Genomic DNA, 17,989 nt, shown 5'->3' with positions numbered 1-17,989 from the left:
CTATAGTAAACAATCCACAAGCTTGTAGCAATAACTTAATACTATGATATATTTCACTTACATCTTTATTAATATATAGCTTTGTTTAAATTATTAAATTATTGAGTATATCTTTATTACCATACTCATTTTTTGCTAAATTGTTATTCTAAATTGTCACATAATATCTTACACACAAAAAAATACATTGTAGAAGAGCCTTAAGTAATTGGCTATTTGATACTCAATACACTTTTACATGGGGTCAATTGTCAAAAATGTAAAAATCTATCTATTGTATAAGGGTGGTCATATAATTTTGAAATGGACATGAAATTATGAAAAATGTTCCTATTTTAAAGTAGGGAATCTAAAAAGTTTCTCCACAATTTTTTTTTACAATATAGATACTGTCTCAATAATAAGTATAAAATCAGATAATAGACTTTGTTTATACAAAATGTTCACAATATATTAAAATAACTAAAGCTTAGTCTTATAACCTACATTTTGGTAGGAAAGGATAGCATTTTAAATTATCACCATTTTATTGAGTTCACTTATATAATGTTATATATAATTTACATCAATGAAGATTCACTATGATCTCTTCATATTTTGTTAAACAGTAAATCCTGCAACATTAATTTTAAAGAAAAAATGACTGATGCTATGGATAGGGTACTTAATGAAGAGGAAAGCAAAACTCATGTAGACTTATAGTGCCTTTCAATATCCCTAAGTTCTGGTGCATTAGTATTTGGATGAACACTATTATTGTCTTCCTGTCTCTAAGAGCAAAGTACATAGATATTTCCTGCCTCAGCACAGTTCTGAAAGTATGTGTTATAGATAAAATGAAAACAACTATATCCACATTTTGAGAGTGAATATTTCTAAAACATATTTTCTTTTGTTTACATGAGTAGAAGTTGAAAGGGTTCATGAAATTGTCTTCTTTTTATGAATCATGATCTAGAAGTTGGAAACACAATGTCATTACAAAGATATGAATGGTTGTCACGTCCAAGAGCTGATGAAATGTAACCAGGGCTATTTCAGTATTAAATATATGCTGTAATACTGTTGCATTTCAGGAAACCAAGGGCCCTGAAAACTGCAATAAAAAAAAGTGTTAGTAAATGAAAATTAAGATTTAGAAAAGAATCTTTTATGCCAGGCTAAAGAGAATGATTTTACATGTTATAAAAAAAAAAAAAAAAAAAAAAAACAAGGAAAATTGAAAAAAAAATGAAGTTAAGCAGTTCAATTTACCTAAAATAATAGTAGAAAGTGTTTTATAATTAAAAGTGGTTTTAGAATAGTAATCAACCAGGGATATAAGGGCACAGTGATAAATTATGACATCTAATGTATGTTTCCAGTTGGTGTAAGAAAATGATTCTCATATGTACTACTTATAGGTTAAATGAATATTATTTATTGATATTTTATCATTTATTGAGAGTTTTTCATGTTTCAAGATCTAAACTTAATTGTTTAAAGTAATATTTACTTACTTGAATTGTATTATGCAAAAATTGCATACAGATATTTTAAATTTATCTCTTCTTGTTTGATTATCTGAAGGTTAGAGTCATAAAAAAAGCAATCATATTCACACAGTAGAAAATACGATAAGCCTTGATTAACACTCATATCTACCTGACAAGTCCATGCTTATTTCAGAAATCATCATAGATTTTCTTTGAAAACTTCTTTAATGTCTCATTACTTGTGTTATAAGCCAACTATACAATTAAGCTAGCATTTTATATAAATATATATAACTTTATCTATGGTGTGTCTCTGAAATCAGTACCAAGAAGACAATTTAAAAAGCCTCAAGATGATATTTTCTCTTGAATCTGCTTGCCAACTTATATTTCAATTGTCTTTGGAAACAATGTACTGTGAACACTAAATAAACCATAGCATCAAACTTGAAAAAGAAAGAAAGAAAGAAAGAAAGAAAGGAAGGAAGGAAGGAAGGAAGGAAGAAAGAAAGAAAGAAAGAAAGAAAGAAAGAAAGAAAGAAAGAAAGAAAGAAAGAAAAGAAGTCACTTTCACCTGGAATGATTTTCTTAAATACCATTTTTTTTTTCCCTTCAAATCTATCATATTGGAGTTCCGAGGTCTATGCTTCCATCTACTTTGTACCTACCATTATATAATGAGTTGGTTGTGAGTCCTGGAAAAAGATTTTGCAGGGAAGAGTCCATGGAACATGAGGTATTAGATATGAGTTTGGATTTCAGATAATAAGCTGAAAGAAAGTTATTCCTTTTTTTTCTATCTTTATTCTTTTTTTTATTTTTTAATTAATTTATTTTTTTATTAATTACTGTTTCTTTACTTTGTATCCCAGTGGTCCCTCTCCTTCGTCCCCTCCCAACCTCACCCTCTGTCCCTCATCTCCTCCCATGCCCCTCCCCAAGTGTACTGATAGGGTAGGTCCTCCTCCACTTCCCTCTGACCCTAGCCTATCAGGTCTCATCAAGAATGGCTGCAATGTCTTCCTCTGTGGCCTGGTAGGGCTGCTCCCACCTCAGGGGAGGTGATCAAAGAGTCAGCTACTAAGTTCATGTCAGAGACAGTCCCTGTTCCCCTTACTAGAGAACCCACTTGGAGACTGAGCTGCCATTGGCTACATCTGTGCAGGGGTTCTAGTTTATCTCCAGGCATAGTCCTTGATTGGAGTATCAGTCTCAGAAAAGACCCCTTTCCCCAGACGTTTTGGTTCTGTTGTTCTCCTTGTGAAGCTCCTGTCCCTTCCAGATCTATCTCCCCCTTCTTTCATAAGATTCCCTGCACTCTGTTCAAAGTTTGGCTATGATTCTCAGCATCTGTTTTGATAACTTGCTGGGTAGAGCCTTTCAGAGGCCCTCTGTGCTAGGCTCCTCTCCTGTTTTCTCCCTCTTCCAATGTCCACCCTGTTTGCCTTTCTGAGTGAGGACTGATCATCTTACCCAGGGTCCTTCTTCTTGCTTAGCGTCTTTAGTTAATAATATACAAACTTTATGTGATGGCCATTTAAAAATTCAACCAGAAATTTAACATGGTTATCCTCTGTTACTATGCTGAATTTGAGGTATTGATAACCTTAATTGTTTGTTTAGTAAAATCTTTATTTTTATCACAGAAAATTTAATGTATTTGAATAGGCAGTGTTGTCCCATACCTCTATAGTACATATATAGTAAAATATTGCATACTCATAATAACCTGAAAATTATAGAATTCTGCATGACATTTGGACCAGAGGATATAATAAATTGAGGCCTGCAGAGACTGATGAATCAACCACCAACCATGCATGGAGAAAACCTAGACCCCCTGCCCATGGGCAGCTCAGTCTCCTTGGGTGTTCCCTAGTAAAGGGAACAGGGGCAGTATCTGACATGAGCTCAGTTGCCTGCTCTTTGGCCACTGCCCCCTGGCAACGTGGCCTTACTAGGCCACAGAGAAAGAGGATCTGACAGTCCTGATGAGACCTGATAGGCTATGGTCAGAGAGTAAAAGAGGAGGACCTCTTCTATTAGTGGTCTAGGGTAGAGTAATAGGAGGGAAGTGAAAGGGAGAATGAGACTCAGAGGAGATGAAGGAGAGGGCTGCAGTCAGGATTCAAAATGAATAAATTGTAATAAATAATAATAATCATTATTATAAAAGAAATTGAGGGCATATATCAATTTCTAAATATATTTTATATTAAACATAAATGTGTTTAGTATTTTTATAATAATGAATATAATTTTGAAATGATGCCCTAGAGCAGTAAATAAAGGTGTCTCCTGAAAAAAAAAATGACAGCAAGAATGGAGAATAATAAGAACAGCTAGAAAGTTTCATTTTAATCACAGCCTAAAAATACTATGAATATTATATTAGTCTTGTGTCTCTTCTTTGAAAAAGGACTCTCTAGATAGTTGCTGTGCTCAAAGGGGAATCCATACAGTCTTATCTGAGTTCTCAACCTTCACAGCTCTTACAGGAGTTACAACATTGCTGGTGAAATATGTATGTTATGTGGAAGTCCCAATGTCACCCAGAGGCTATGTATATGTGTGACATTTCAGCCTAGATTAAGTACATCATAAAGTCTCAAAGATTTAATTACATATATACTAGAGATTTCAAAACTAATATTTACAGAAAAGATAAATTAGAACTGCAACTTAAGTATTTGAAATCTTTCTTGGTGTTTCCATTTATGACTATATGGACATTGTGTACACACACACACACACATATATATATATACATGTTAATCATATAAGCTTCATAAATATAATATATGTAAGTATGTATAATATAAATATCTACATATATACAGATTGATAAATAGATAGGTGGTGAGTGGGTGGATGGACTGATGATAGATAGATGATAGATAGATGATAGATAGATGATAGATAGATACATACGTAGATAGATGCATAGACAGATAATAGAGGAAAGACACAGAAGAGACAAAAATACCACAATTCTTTTTTTAATGAAAGAATGAGCTTAATTGGTTTTCTTATCTTTCTTGTTCAGCTTTGAAGATTTTCAGAGAAAAGTGGATTTCTTTAGACTTTTATTTTATAGTACTCTAAAACAATATGCAGTGGAAAATTTTCCAACAATTCTAATCAAAATTTTCTTGCTATACACTAATATCTTAGAAAGTTAAACATTGTTCCTTATTTAATAAATCTTTAATTTTCAAACTATATACTTTAAATTAAAAAACTAGAACATAATTAAATATAGATCTAGAGTATATTTGCATATATATACACAAATATATATAGTAATATATTGAATACACTGAGAAGAAAATTATAATTAAACTTATAAATTATAAGTCAAACTTATACATTATAATCAAACTTATACTCAGACTTAAATGAATTTATAAGTTTGATTATAAAATTTCTTGATCTACCTTTATTCTTACTAATATACATGCTTTTGTACAATTGTCTGCATTCCACGCATGAGCTTGTATTCTTTCTATAGAATAGATTGAAATTTGCTAAAGTGCTCGACCTAACATTTTGTAGTATTGATCTTTGTCTGGCTTCTCTTCACCAAATGGTCAAATGTGGGCACATTCTGTCCTGCGTTACTGGCAAGTAGGAATCACTGGATGAAAGACGGTCTGTTCGTACCTATAAGGGCACAAAAGCTTTCCATTTAATTGTGGATACAATTTAGATGAAATTTTGCATAAAAATGTTCTTTTACATAGATACTTTGATACTGTTAAACAAATAACCATGTTACATGTTTTGGTTATGTGATTTGCTATGTGCAAATATCAAAGGTTTTGCTGAACTGCTTTCCAAAGTTGTGTAAGCAGTTCTTGATGGAGTTAGTACTTTATGTGAATCTCAATTGTTCTATATCTTTAGCAGCCATCATGAGGGTAAGTCTTTTCAGTTTTAGCAATTAAAATGTGTACACATTAGAAAGTCATTGTGGTTTAATTTGCGTTTCCTGAACCATACTGAAGGTCATTGTCTTTTAGTTTTATGAAGTGCCTGCTGTTCTTTATACATTAATACTAAGGTAATTTATCTGCTGTGACATCAAATTTGAAGTTTCCCTGAAGATTCATAATTCATATTTTATGAATTGTTTCTTTTGCTCTGTAGACCCTTTTTTTGTCCTCGAGTCAACATTATTTGAGAAGTGCGATGTTTTAATTTTATGAAGTAAAATTTATTTATAGATTTTAAGGTCAAATTTTCAGTGACAAAATTAAGAAGTTTTTTTTCCAAAGGTAGTTCATTAAAGTTTTCCTTGTTCTTTCCTCCAAGATAAAGAAAGACTATTTTAGCACTTTTCATTTTATGATTTACTTTGAATTGTTTTCGTATAGTAACAATTAAGTTTGACTTATTTAATTATTCCCTGTGAATTTCCATCTTTTCAGTATCATTTCCTGAGAAAATTTGATTGTCCTATAACATTTCTATGGCACCTTCATAAATCAATTATTTTATAAATTATTTATGGAAACAAATACATAGAGAATATTTATATATTTAAATGAGTGGCATTTTTAATGTCTAAATTCTTTATTTAATTTGCATTTCTCAGTCTATGTCGTATTCTCTGATTTTTTTTTCAACTTTAAAATTGAGTCTAAAATCTGGTTGTATAAAACGCTTTACAGGTGTAACTTTTAAAGGTCTTTATGGCTGTCCTAATTATATACCTACATATTCATACAAATCAAATTTCTAATTTTTAGTGTTGTGGAAGTTTGTGTTTGAGAGTGGTTCTGCTATATAGAATATCTGAAGAATATTAGTTTATGAAGCACAGTGAGATTTCTAATTCACAGCCTTATTCGTACCTCGCGTCGTGCTTACATCATTTACTCTTTGTCAGCAAATTTTCCTTTCTAGTTTATGCTCCTGATATTTTTCTTATATCAGATTTGTTACCTATTCACATTTCCATGCTTTTCAAATGGTATAGCTTATGTAGTTTAATTTCACATTGTCTTTTTTCAGTGCACGTGAAATAATAGAATATTTGCTGTAGACTACTATTTACAAATAATTTCTCATTTTTAAATAGGAGAAATTCTGTCAGTTTCATTACATCATTTAGTCCACAAGGGTGACACCCCCGCCCTGCCCCTGCTGGCCCATCCAATACCCCGTGCAGCAAGGGAAAGAGCCAGCTCTTCTCTGATGTTTTTGGGCAGCTCACCCACAATGCCCTGCTCTCCTGAGTGTAGCAGCGGGGGAGGGGCAGAAACAGCTCTCTTGCTCTCATGACCTCCAGGGCCATATCTCCTGCCCGCTTTAGGTGACAAGAGGCTAAGGTGGTGGAGGACATCCCTCTCTCACTTATGACACTGCATCTCACATAAGCTGCTGGGCTAACTCTCCCATCATTATGCTCCCAGGGGCTGGCTTACTGGTAACTCCCGTAACCAGCATTACTGTATTCCCTGGGTGATGTGTAGGATCTGCACTTCCTGAGTACTGCAGTCAACTAACTCTTCTCAAGCCCCCAGGACCAGCTCTGGGGTAAGGGATAGGGCCAGTACTGTACAGCCCTCAGACATCAACAAGTCCTCAGGTGGCAGCACAGACCCAGGACAACTTCCTGACTTTTGGTTGATGCCTGGTGATGCAGAGTCATGGGCCAAGATGTAGCCCCATTGGCCACACAGGCCAGGACCCCACTATGGTCTCAGGTGCTATCACTGGTTACTCATATCAGACTGTTCCTCACTACCCTTAAGTCTCCAGTTCTGCCTCTCTTCAATGTGCTCACACTTTTCTGTCTCTTGTTCTTTTCCATTTTTAGACAACTTATCTCCTTCTATTATGGGTGTCCATGGTCCCTGAATGTCTGGGGTTGTCTCAGGAGTGGTCTTCAGAATAGCATGACCCACCTATGCACTATGACATACGACAGGGATCATCCTGGGCATGGTATGCCCTCCCTGGCCTATGCTGCACTGGACTGGTGGTCGTGTATGGCCAAGCTCCCTTTCCAGACCCCACGGTACCAGACAGGTGCTCATCTCAGGCTCCTCCTCGTCTTGGCTGCCTGAGTGGGTCCATGCAGGGGTTGTGTGTCTCAGGTTCACTCCAGCCTGGAGCCTGAGGTGTCAGGTGAGGTTTTTCTAGTCTCTGGCTTGATACCCACCTTGGGAGTCTGTTAGAGCCTGTGTGGCACTAGCCTGGTGGTCGTCTTAGGCTAACTCAAGGTCTGGAACCCCTGGCATCTTGTGGTCATCTCAGGTGCACATTTGTCGGTGTGTGTTACACTATTAATCACTGAGATGTTCACAGGTCAGAACACTGAGCTTAGTCCTGTCCCTGTCGTCTCTCCACTCTGCCACCTAGTGATGCACAGGTGACACAGCAGCCACACCTGCAATGCCATCGGGGCAGTAGACAAGATAGCAGGATATTTATACTATCTATGTAATTTTGGATAAGCAAAAACAGCATGTTTAGACTTTCTCCTCAGAAAATGGGAGCTCCCCCCTTATGCTAACTCCCACAGCACATCAGGTTGAAGCAGGAGTAAACACACATTCTTCCACTGAGGCCAGACAAGGGAGCCCAGCTAGCGGAAAGTGATCTAAAGGCAGGCAACAGAGTCCATGTCAGAGACAAAACCTTGTTCTGCTTGCTAGGGAACCCTCATGAAGACCAAGCAGCCCTTCAGCTACATATGTGTAAGAGACATAGATCCAGTCCATGCATGCTCTTTGGTTGGTGGTTCAGTGTCTGTGAGCCTCCACGATCCTGGTTAGTTGACACCATTGGACTTCTTGTGGAGTTCCTGTTCTCTCTGGATTCCCCTATATTTCACTCAACTTTTACAAGACTTCCCTAGCTCTGCCTAATGACTGGCTGTGGGAAAATATTTAATTGTTGCTGGTTTCCAGTTTCAGAGGTTTAGTCCATTATTGTCATGGCAGAAAACATGTTGCTGCAGAAGAAGCTGAAAGTTCCCTTTCTGGATCTGTATGAGGCAGAAGGAGACTATGTGCCACACTAGGCTTAGCTTGGGAATGTAACTCAAAGTTGCCCTCACAGTGACATTCTTCCTCCAACAAGGCCACACCTCCTAATAGTAACACTCACTATGGAGCAAACATTCAAATATATTCAAACTGCCACAGAAGGTTATGGGAGAGTATAGAAGGAGATAAAGGAAGGTGTAAATGATGTAATTATATATGCTGCTCAAATAAAAGCAGAAAAGAAAACCTGAAGGGAGTAAAACGTTCTCAAATACTATTTTATAGTTGGTTTTCTGTTATGGAGAAATTTTAAAATTAGTAAATATGTTCTATTTAAAAATCTTTCAGAGGACCTGGTTTCCAGTGTTTAAATTACATGTAGCTCACAACTCCCTGTAACTACAGTTCTGGTGGACCCAGTGTTCGCTTCTGACTCCTACATACACATGCTACGCGTAAATCCCCTCAGGCTCGCACAAATACTCATAAATAATACGTAAATAGATATTTAAAAAAACAAAAGTTAAACAAATAAAATAGAATTGCTTTCCATAAAATTGGAGTGTAAATACGTAATAAAAAGAGATTCGACATTGGATACAATTTGTATACTAACTTGTCTTTCTAGATTTTAATAAAATTTTGATGGTTTTCATGAGAAAATCTTATCTATTCAGTACATAGGGATTAATTGTTCAGAATAAATGTAGCATATATTTTGTTGTCTTATTACTTTTAGCCAGGTTTTTAATATATAATGTGAAATTTCACATTAAAGATGGATGCTTGCCTTTTTTTTTATCCATTATAACAGTTTATGGCTCTCAATAAAAAAAAATAAAAATGTTAAAAGTTACTCTAACATTAACATGGCTAAGCATAAATATTCCTCATAAGCACCAGTTATATATATTTTATATTTTGTTTCTGTCTTCTCATCTTCTCATTAGGTTAATCAATTTACCTAATCTATTTCTGTTCTACACTTATGGAATTTCTTGAATAAAGAGCAGGGCATAAAAAGTGTGTAAGAGATGAGGACGAAGCACCCAAGCAAACCCAAGTTATCACACACTACAGTACAGTGCTAGAAGAGTCAAGCTGTAATTATTTGTTTTATGTTTAAAAGTGTATATGTGTGCATACGTGTGCATATGTAGATATGTATGTGCATATGTGCATATATGTGTGTGCATGTGTGCTTCTGTGAGTGTATGTGCATGTGTCTACACATGTATGTGTGTCTGTGTGCTGGTATGTATGTGTGTGTCCACATGTGTGCATGTGTATGCTCATATGTGTATGAATGTTCACACATGTGTGCATTTGTCTGTGTGCACACGCATATGAATACTCATGTTTTCATGAACATTTGTATGTGTGTGCATATGTGAATGTGCATACATTCATGTGTATATATGTGTTTAATTGTTTCTGTGCACACATGCATGTGTGAATGCATGTGTAAATATGTGTATGTGAATATGTGTGTGTGCATGTGTGCTGGTGTGTGTGTTTGTGTGTCTCTGTGTTTAAGGAGTATGTCTACATGTGAATAGAGTTACTTGAGGAATTAAGGAAAACCTGTAATATCCCTGAGCTCTCTCCTATTGGTTCTAAAAGATTAACTGGGGTCCTCCCATTCCAGTGTCCAGACTTTTATAGTAAACTTAAAAAGAAAAAAAAAATACTGAATTTTTTTTTTTTTTTTTTCTCAATGCAGTTCATTCAGGAACCTTGAACAATCATCTGACCCTGGGGAAAGCCAGCCCACAGCTTAAATAGCCTCTGGGTAGCCAACCCAGGCGTGCCACGTGGGCAATGCAGATAGGTCCACATACATGGAAGCAAGCCAGATCCTCGGCCTTAGCCAAATGTGGAATTGTTCGTGACAGAGAGCACTCACCATCGGGAAGGTGGAAGGCGGAAACCAGCTCCATCTTTAAGGCATAGCATTCCGCAGCTCTCTACAGTTCCCCCTTTTTGTTTTAGACGCATCAGGCAAGAGTAGAGGTCTGATCTCTGACATTAGAAATAAATTGGGACTTTGTACTGATGTTCATTTAGGTGTCATCCACCCAAAGAGCATCAGACCCGTCTGATACCTTTTTCTCAGAGGCGGGACCTGGGGCATCAACCCACATGCAATCAGGCATGCTCTTCTCTGGGTCGAAAGCGGCTGACTCTGAGTGCAGTGCTTAGCCTCGCATCCTGAGCATAACATTTTAGCTTTTTCTGGTAGCCAACCATGCTTGGGGAGACTGTCCTGCTTCAATGGCTGTAAAGGCCTGAATGATCATGGCTGAGAAAAAGAGGTGCAAAAATTTTCCTGACTAGAAGGTATATTCCATTTTTCATTTTGAATTTAGGTTGGTGATCTTAATTTCCCCATCCATTTTTTTCACTTTTCTGTTTAAATTATTTTAAACATTAATGATGAATGAATATATGATGTAATATAAAATGTAGGTAAATGCTCATTGCTCTTATTCAGTTATTCAGAAGCAAATAGTTTAATTATCTTTCAATTATAGAAATATTTCAGGAAAGGTTTATAATCTCATTTAACTTGACTCCCTTATATTATCATCAAACATTTTTTCAGGAAAAATTATAATATAACAATAGAAACTTCCATGTGATGATTTTTATGTTATCTTTTTATATTTTGTTTTTATATGTTTTGTCATTATCACATAGAAGTCTGTTCTTTTCTAGAGACAGACAGTGGGTAGAACCAGGTAAGAGGAAAAGTGGAGAAGAACCGGAAGAGTAGAAGGGATATGTTATAGCCTACCATCATCAGGATATGTTATATAAGAAAATAATCTGTTTTCAATAGAAGGACTGGGGGATAAATCTGCATCTCTAATGAACTGGGCAGTTGTAGTTATCAACTTGACCTAATCTCTCCCAAACTGACAAAACACTGAGCAGATCAGTAGATCTCCAGGACTCTTTTGGGCTTCTGAGCATAAATGAGGTTTTCAGCCTCATGGACCAAGTAAGTGGCTACATGATTCTCAGCGTCGACAAAGTAAACGCAGACATTGATGGACTACCTGGACCATACTGTATATGCAATCTATCGAATCCTCTTTTACTATGCCTTCATTCTATTAGTTTTGTTTCAACAAAGAATCCTGATTGTTACAATATGCTTCCTAGATTTTTCAGGCACTTCCAACAAGGGTCTCATTTTCTTGCCAGCAAGTGTTGACTGCTTCTATTTTCCAGGGAGAGGGGTAGGGGGTTACTTTGAGTCTGCTAACTTTTTTGTGTATTTCCGGTGCTTTTTTCCCTTCACTTCTGGAAGAAATGTTCCAGTTTAGAAAAAAAATAAATAACTACACAACAGATATAATAACAACAGGGTTCAAGTTCAGTGATTTGTTGGAATACTTGAGTACATGTCAATTTTTATTAGGATATGTTTGTTAAATTTAGTTCTGCTGATGTGAAAGCTCCAGAATTACAGTTAATCTAGGAAATGATAAAAATATTAAATCAGAGGTTAAGACTTATGCTACATTTTAATGCAAAGATATACTTAGGTTATAATGCTGTAAATGTTTCACTAATAAAGGCATTCACATAAGAAGATCTCAAAGGAGAGGAAATATATTCAATAAGAGAAAAGAGGAAAGAAAATGCATAAAGTTTTGTCCTATCATCTATGACAAAGATGTATCCTTGACATCAATGGCTGTCTTGATTTTTAAAGTAATTTCAGGGTATTCAATGCATTTTTGGTATATTTATATTGAAATATTCTTTCTGATTCCATTTATGTGTATGAGCCTTGCTGAGTGTTTGAGATATTATGAAGGAAACTATGGCATTCAGATCAATCTAGAGAATCTCTCAGGTAGCAGGGAGTCCAGTCAATTTCTTCTCAGCTCTCAGGCAACATATTGTGACAGAGCGGTTTGCACTTTCTGCAGTAACTCACAATTTCCAACTTTCTCTCGCTTTTATTTTAAAGCTTACTTATCTTACTTAAGAAGGTCTGAATTTCTTGTCCTTAGTTTGTGCCCATACTTTTAATTGCATATATTTAAAGTATACAGTACAGTGTAATGATCATATATATATGATATATATATATGAGATATAATAACAACAAGTGAAGCCAATTATCACATCTACATTTATGTGGTCTGCTGCTTGTATTTTAAGAAAATTTAAAGCGTATTCTCACCAAAATTTCAATCTACATCAAGTTGCTAATCTATAACCCTTATCTCATAAAACAATACTTCTAAAAATGACTGAGCATCAAATTATGTGCTTTATGTTTTTACTAAATAATAATTTTTGTTTAATTGTATTTTTATTTAGTTAAGCTATATAATAAATAATAAATATCATCAATGAAAAATATATAATAAAATACAAGCTAATATGTAAATAATTACTATAACCAAATATTTTACTTTTATGTAGTTGAGTTTGATATCAAAGAGTAGTTCCACTTTAATATCACCATTTAATATTACAATTCTGAAATTATTCTCTTGCTTAATTATTATACTATAATTTTAGATTATGATAAGGATAATACATACACTCAGGCTAAAAAAAAAAAGATACCGACTTTGCCAGATAATATAATAATGAGACAGTTTAAGCATTTAAAAATTTAATAGACAGCATGCCCAATTTTTTTAAAATAATATTTGTGTTGTTTTCCATTATTTGGAATTGAGGGGTTTATCCACATAGTGGAAATTCCTCTGCAGGACAGAAAGTAATTGGACACCCCCAAATTGGAAAAAAAGTACAGGCTGTTGGGGTCATTTGGTATGGGTGTTGGAAACTGAACTCAGGTCCTTTGAAAGAGCAAAAAATCTGGCACAGAGATCTTTTCTCAGACTGATACTCCAACCAAGACCATGCATGGGGATAACCTAGAACCCTTGCACAGATGTAGCCCATGGCAGCTCTGTCTCCAAGTGTGTACCCTAGTAAGGGGAACAGAGACTGTCTCTGACATGAACTCAGTGGCTGGCTCTTTGACCTCCCCTCCTTACCAGGCCACAGAAGAAAACAATGCAGCCAGTATTGATGAGACCTGATAGACTTGGGTCAGAAGGAAGGGGAGGAGGACCTCCCCTAACAGAGGACTTGGAGAGGGGCATGGAAGGAGATAAGGAAAAAAGGGAGGAGTTGGGAGGAGGAAAGGGACGGGGCTACAGCTGGGATTCAAAGTCAATAAACTATAATTAATAAAAAAATTAATTAGTTAAAAAATAAGTAGAATGTTAAAAAAGATCAAAGGAATTATAATTAATAGTGGACTTGTAATTCTTTATCTTGTTGTGTGGAAGATAATAAAAAACTTGGAAAGAAGAAAAAGAATGAGCAATATATACTCTGAATTGTTCAGCAAAATATTAGTCACATTTTAATAATTAGTTATCATATTTATTTAAGTAGCAAAAAAGTTTTCTTTCAGTTGCATATATACAAAAATTAGGACAAATAAACTTATTCTCCCCCTGATGAAATTTTACAAAGAGCTTATTCTGATAAATGGTATCTGTAATTCTAGGTAATTTAAATTTTTTTATTTCTTTCATCATAAAACTCAGATATTTTAATTTGCATTCAACATGTAGAAAAAAACTTCCTTAGACTCTCCCTCTGCCTTGTCAAAAAGGGGGGGGGGTGCGGCAGTGGAAACTGCATGAACAAAATTACAATGTTATTCAAGGGCATTTTAATAACTGAGAATTGATACTGAAAATGATTGAAATCTGCTGAAGGCTTAACTATATAATTTTAGTCATCGCATAGAATAATAATGGAAAGCAGAGCGTCTCCGGTGGAATACATTATAGGAGCCGTTTCAGAGGGATGTGAAACATGTTGAAGCTGTTTCCTAGCCTCTAGGATTTGAAATAGATAATGCATTTGACCCTCTCAGCACAGGAGACTCACTATCCCCAGAGAGCACTTTCACTAGCTTGTTAATCTCTGTCTAAGTAGTAACCTGTGCACCGGTATAATAAAGATCAAGTTGGTTAAAGTATCTGTGGTCCTAGTTTAATGCATAAATACTTCTGGCAACAAAGATAAAACCAGAAAATACCCTGAGGTATCCAAGGAACTGCAGAGTGAAGATAAAATTATTCGACTGAGTGGAACTGCTGAATTTAATACCAATATAGAAATTTTATCAGTTTATCTTGAAAGAAATTGAAAAATGTAGTACTTCAAATAATATAGCGTCAGAAGATGAAGTGCTTAAGTCGTGATTATGGTGTAGCTGTCTGTGGACTTACTTCTCTATTGCTCAGTAAAAAGGGAAAGTAAATGAGTCCTTCAGAATGATATAAGCTGCAGTTCTTCAGAAGTGCTTTCAAAGAATATCACTGTTTACTGTGCAATTAGTGCTCACAAATATTTCTACCTGGAAATATCAGAATGTTATAAAGAATTATAAAGGTAAAAGAAATCATTCTTGTTGATGTTTAGATATGTTGTAAATAGACACCAGATAACTGAAATTTTTCATGAACAGTACCAGAGTTATTTAATGTAAACATTATATTATTATTATTATTATAATTATTGGTGGTCATAAGAGTAGTACATTATAAAGAAGATTGTTTAATCTGAATAATAAAATTGCCTAATTACTATGGGTTAAAAAGTAATTAAGAAGTCAAAGATTTGATCCTGGCATTTAATTAAACTTTGTTCCTGCAAGTTTGTTAGCAGATCTTTTGTAGCTATTTGAATTTAATAAGGCATGCAATACTACCTCCCAATATAAGCATTTCTGTCAATGCTATCCATAACAAAAAGTGACTTTTTAAGGTTAAAATACTTTTCATTTTTATGATGTATTTTTAAAGAGGCATATATGGGGGTGATCTGAGAATTGTTCCCAATTCTTAGCTCAGCATGTGGTATATATAACAAAATCTTGGGCATTCTACATGTCAGTAATTACTCACAGGTATGCTCAGGAGTTGGCTGAGTCAGTGAAGTGGCTGCTACACAGCCATGAGGAACTTACCTTAGATTTCTATTACCTAGTTAAAGCCAGATGTGACGGCTTTCCTCTCTAATTCTAGCACAGGGAATGCAGACACAGACAGAGCCCTGAAATTCATTGCTTAGCCAGTATAACTTACTTACTGAGGTTCAGGTTCAATAACGTCACTGTCTAAAATAACAATATGGAGAGATTTTAAGGAACCCACATGATGTCCACTTATAACCTACCTAAACACACAGAGTGAGTGGAGGGTATTATATACACCTTCACACAAGTAAGTACATGCATATATGACATAAAATAAACATGTATACACACAGACAGACAAAATGATGCACACAAGCACAGGCACACACAAGTAATTACTTAGTGTTTTAATGAAAAGTAACCACTTTCCTTCTGTCTTGTTTCCATTTCAAAATACCCAGTGGAAAGTTTTTTGTTTATCACAACAACATCTCGTTTTCCTGTGATGGGAAGTGCATTTTATTAAAGGAATGGGATTAGAATCCTAAACTCATGATGCTATGTTCTCCTTAATGATTATTTAATACAGGAATATGAGCCATAATTATATTCGTATTTCTATTTTTATTTAAAAATCACTTGATTGTTGAACAGATTATAAATAAACTTTACTTTTATTTTTGCTATGTTCTGTGTACATAACTCTCTGAGGTCAATGAACCTTTCACATGGTGATGGATCTAAAACAGCTGTTAGTTGGGGCAACTCACATATCTAGACACATCTTTCCAGATGTTTAAATGGGTTACAGTCACCATCCTTGCTACACCCACATGCCCTTACATCACTTTCCTGGCTCTGTGTGTTCCTGCTTTGACTTTGGAGGTGATACCTGGCTTCACACAGTGCCTGTCTTCAGATCACTGTAGGAACCAACAATGAGGCTTGCAGTGCCCGTTTCTCCCCTACAGTGTATTTCATTATGGGGGTAGATCTGTCCCTGAGAACATGTAGGTCTGAGCTGATTAGTTATAAAATTCTTCTGTTGAGGCCCAGTGAGGCTAGACTTGACTGGTTTCTCTATATCCCAACTCTTTTTTCATCCTGCATAAACTTGCCCTGCATTTTTTTTTAAGACACTTGCATTATGACTCATGTATGTCAGTTTTCATGTTGAAGTGAGCAACTCTTGTCATCCAAGAGAGGAAAGAAAGACGTTCTAACTACTTCCACGGACTCTGAATTGTTGTTCTATCCCTAGGAAACTTTTCTCCTTGAAATTGCAAAGGACAATCTCGATTTTTATCATTTTCTCCTTCTCACTTCAAAAGTGATCTAATCATTTTGACTAATGAAAATTTATTGTGAAAACATTTATAGATTACATTATGTACAGTCAAGTTCACAGGTTTGTCAAATACTCTACAAAATTAAGATTAATGTATTTGCTTTGTAATAGGATATTATTTTTAAAAAGAGGAGAAAGTATGACAATTAAAACTTAGAATATGAATAAATGTTCAGACACTTTTACACATAAATGAATAATCACATTCAATGTCTGACCTACAAATGTCATTCTATTTTTAATTTATTCTTTCAATATTTCATCGCATTATTTTATTTCCCTAACTCCTTCTTCTCTGATTCCTCTCTCTACCCATACAGCCTCCCTTTTTTCACCTTTTTAATTAATAAATTTTTTATTAATTGCAGTTTATTAACTTTGTATTCCAGCTGTAGCCCCCTCCCTTGTCACCTTCCAATCCCACCCTACCTCTCTCATCTCTTCTTATGCCCCTCCCCAAATCCACTAATAGGGGAGGACTTCCTCTCCTTCCATCTGATCCCAGCTTATGAGGTCTCATAAGGACTGGCTGCATTGTCCTCCTCCATGGCCCAGCAAGGTTGTTCCCCCATCAGAGGGCGGTGATCAAAGAGCCAGCCACTGAATTCATGGCAGAGACAGTCCCTGCTCCCATAGCCAGGGGACCTACTTGGAGACGAAGCTGCCATGAGCCACATCTATGCAGGGGTTCTAGGTTATCTCCATGCATGGTCCTTGGTTGAAGTATCAGTCTCGGAAAAGACTCCTTTGTCCAAATCCTTTGGTTCTGTTGCTCTACTTATGGAGCTCCTGACCACTACCCTCAGGTGCTTTACCTCCCCCTTCTTTCACAAGACTCCTTGCACTGTGCCCAAAGTTTGGCCATGACTCTCAGGATCTGCTTTTGTACCTTGTTGGGTAGAGTCCTTCATAGGCCCCCTGTGGTAGGCTCCTGACATGTTCCAAACCCTCTTTTTCTTCTGATATCTGTCCTGTTTGCATTTCTGAGTGAAGATTGAACATCTTACCCAGGGTCCTCCTTCTTGCTTAGCTTCTTTAGGTGTACAGATTTTGGTGTGTTTATCCTATATTATATGTCTAATATCCACTTATAAGTGAGTATATACTATATGTGTATTTCTGCTTCTGGGATACCTCACTCAGGATGCTCACACATTCAACAAGGAAATTTGCTCAAACAGGTTCATAGCAG

The 17,989-nt window shown here is 35.6% G+C and overlaps 1 non-coding gene across 1 annotated transcript; it reads right to left on the bottom strand.

The window, feature by feature from the left end:
- Nucleotides 1-7,756: 7,756 nt before the first annotated feature.
- On the bottom strand, nucleotides 7,757-7,893 carry LOC132656698 (small nucleolar RNA SNORA17). The gene has a single exon (XR_009594411.1). It is a non-coding gene; the product is annotated as a small nucleolar RNA SNORA17 (small nucleolar RNA).
- Nucleotides 7,894-17,989: the final 10,096 nt, after the last annotated feature.

This window comes from Meriones unguiculatus, chromosome 9 (genome assembly GCF_030254825.1).
Source record: "Meriones unguiculatus strain TT.TT164.6M chromosome 9, Bangor_MerUng_6.1, whole genome shotgun sequence".
NCBI classification, from domain to species: domain Eukaryota; kingdom Metazoa; phylum Chordata; class Mammalia; order Rodentia; family Muridae; genus Meriones; species Meriones unguiculatus.
This window is presented reverse-complemented; position numbering and strand designations above follow the sequence as displayed.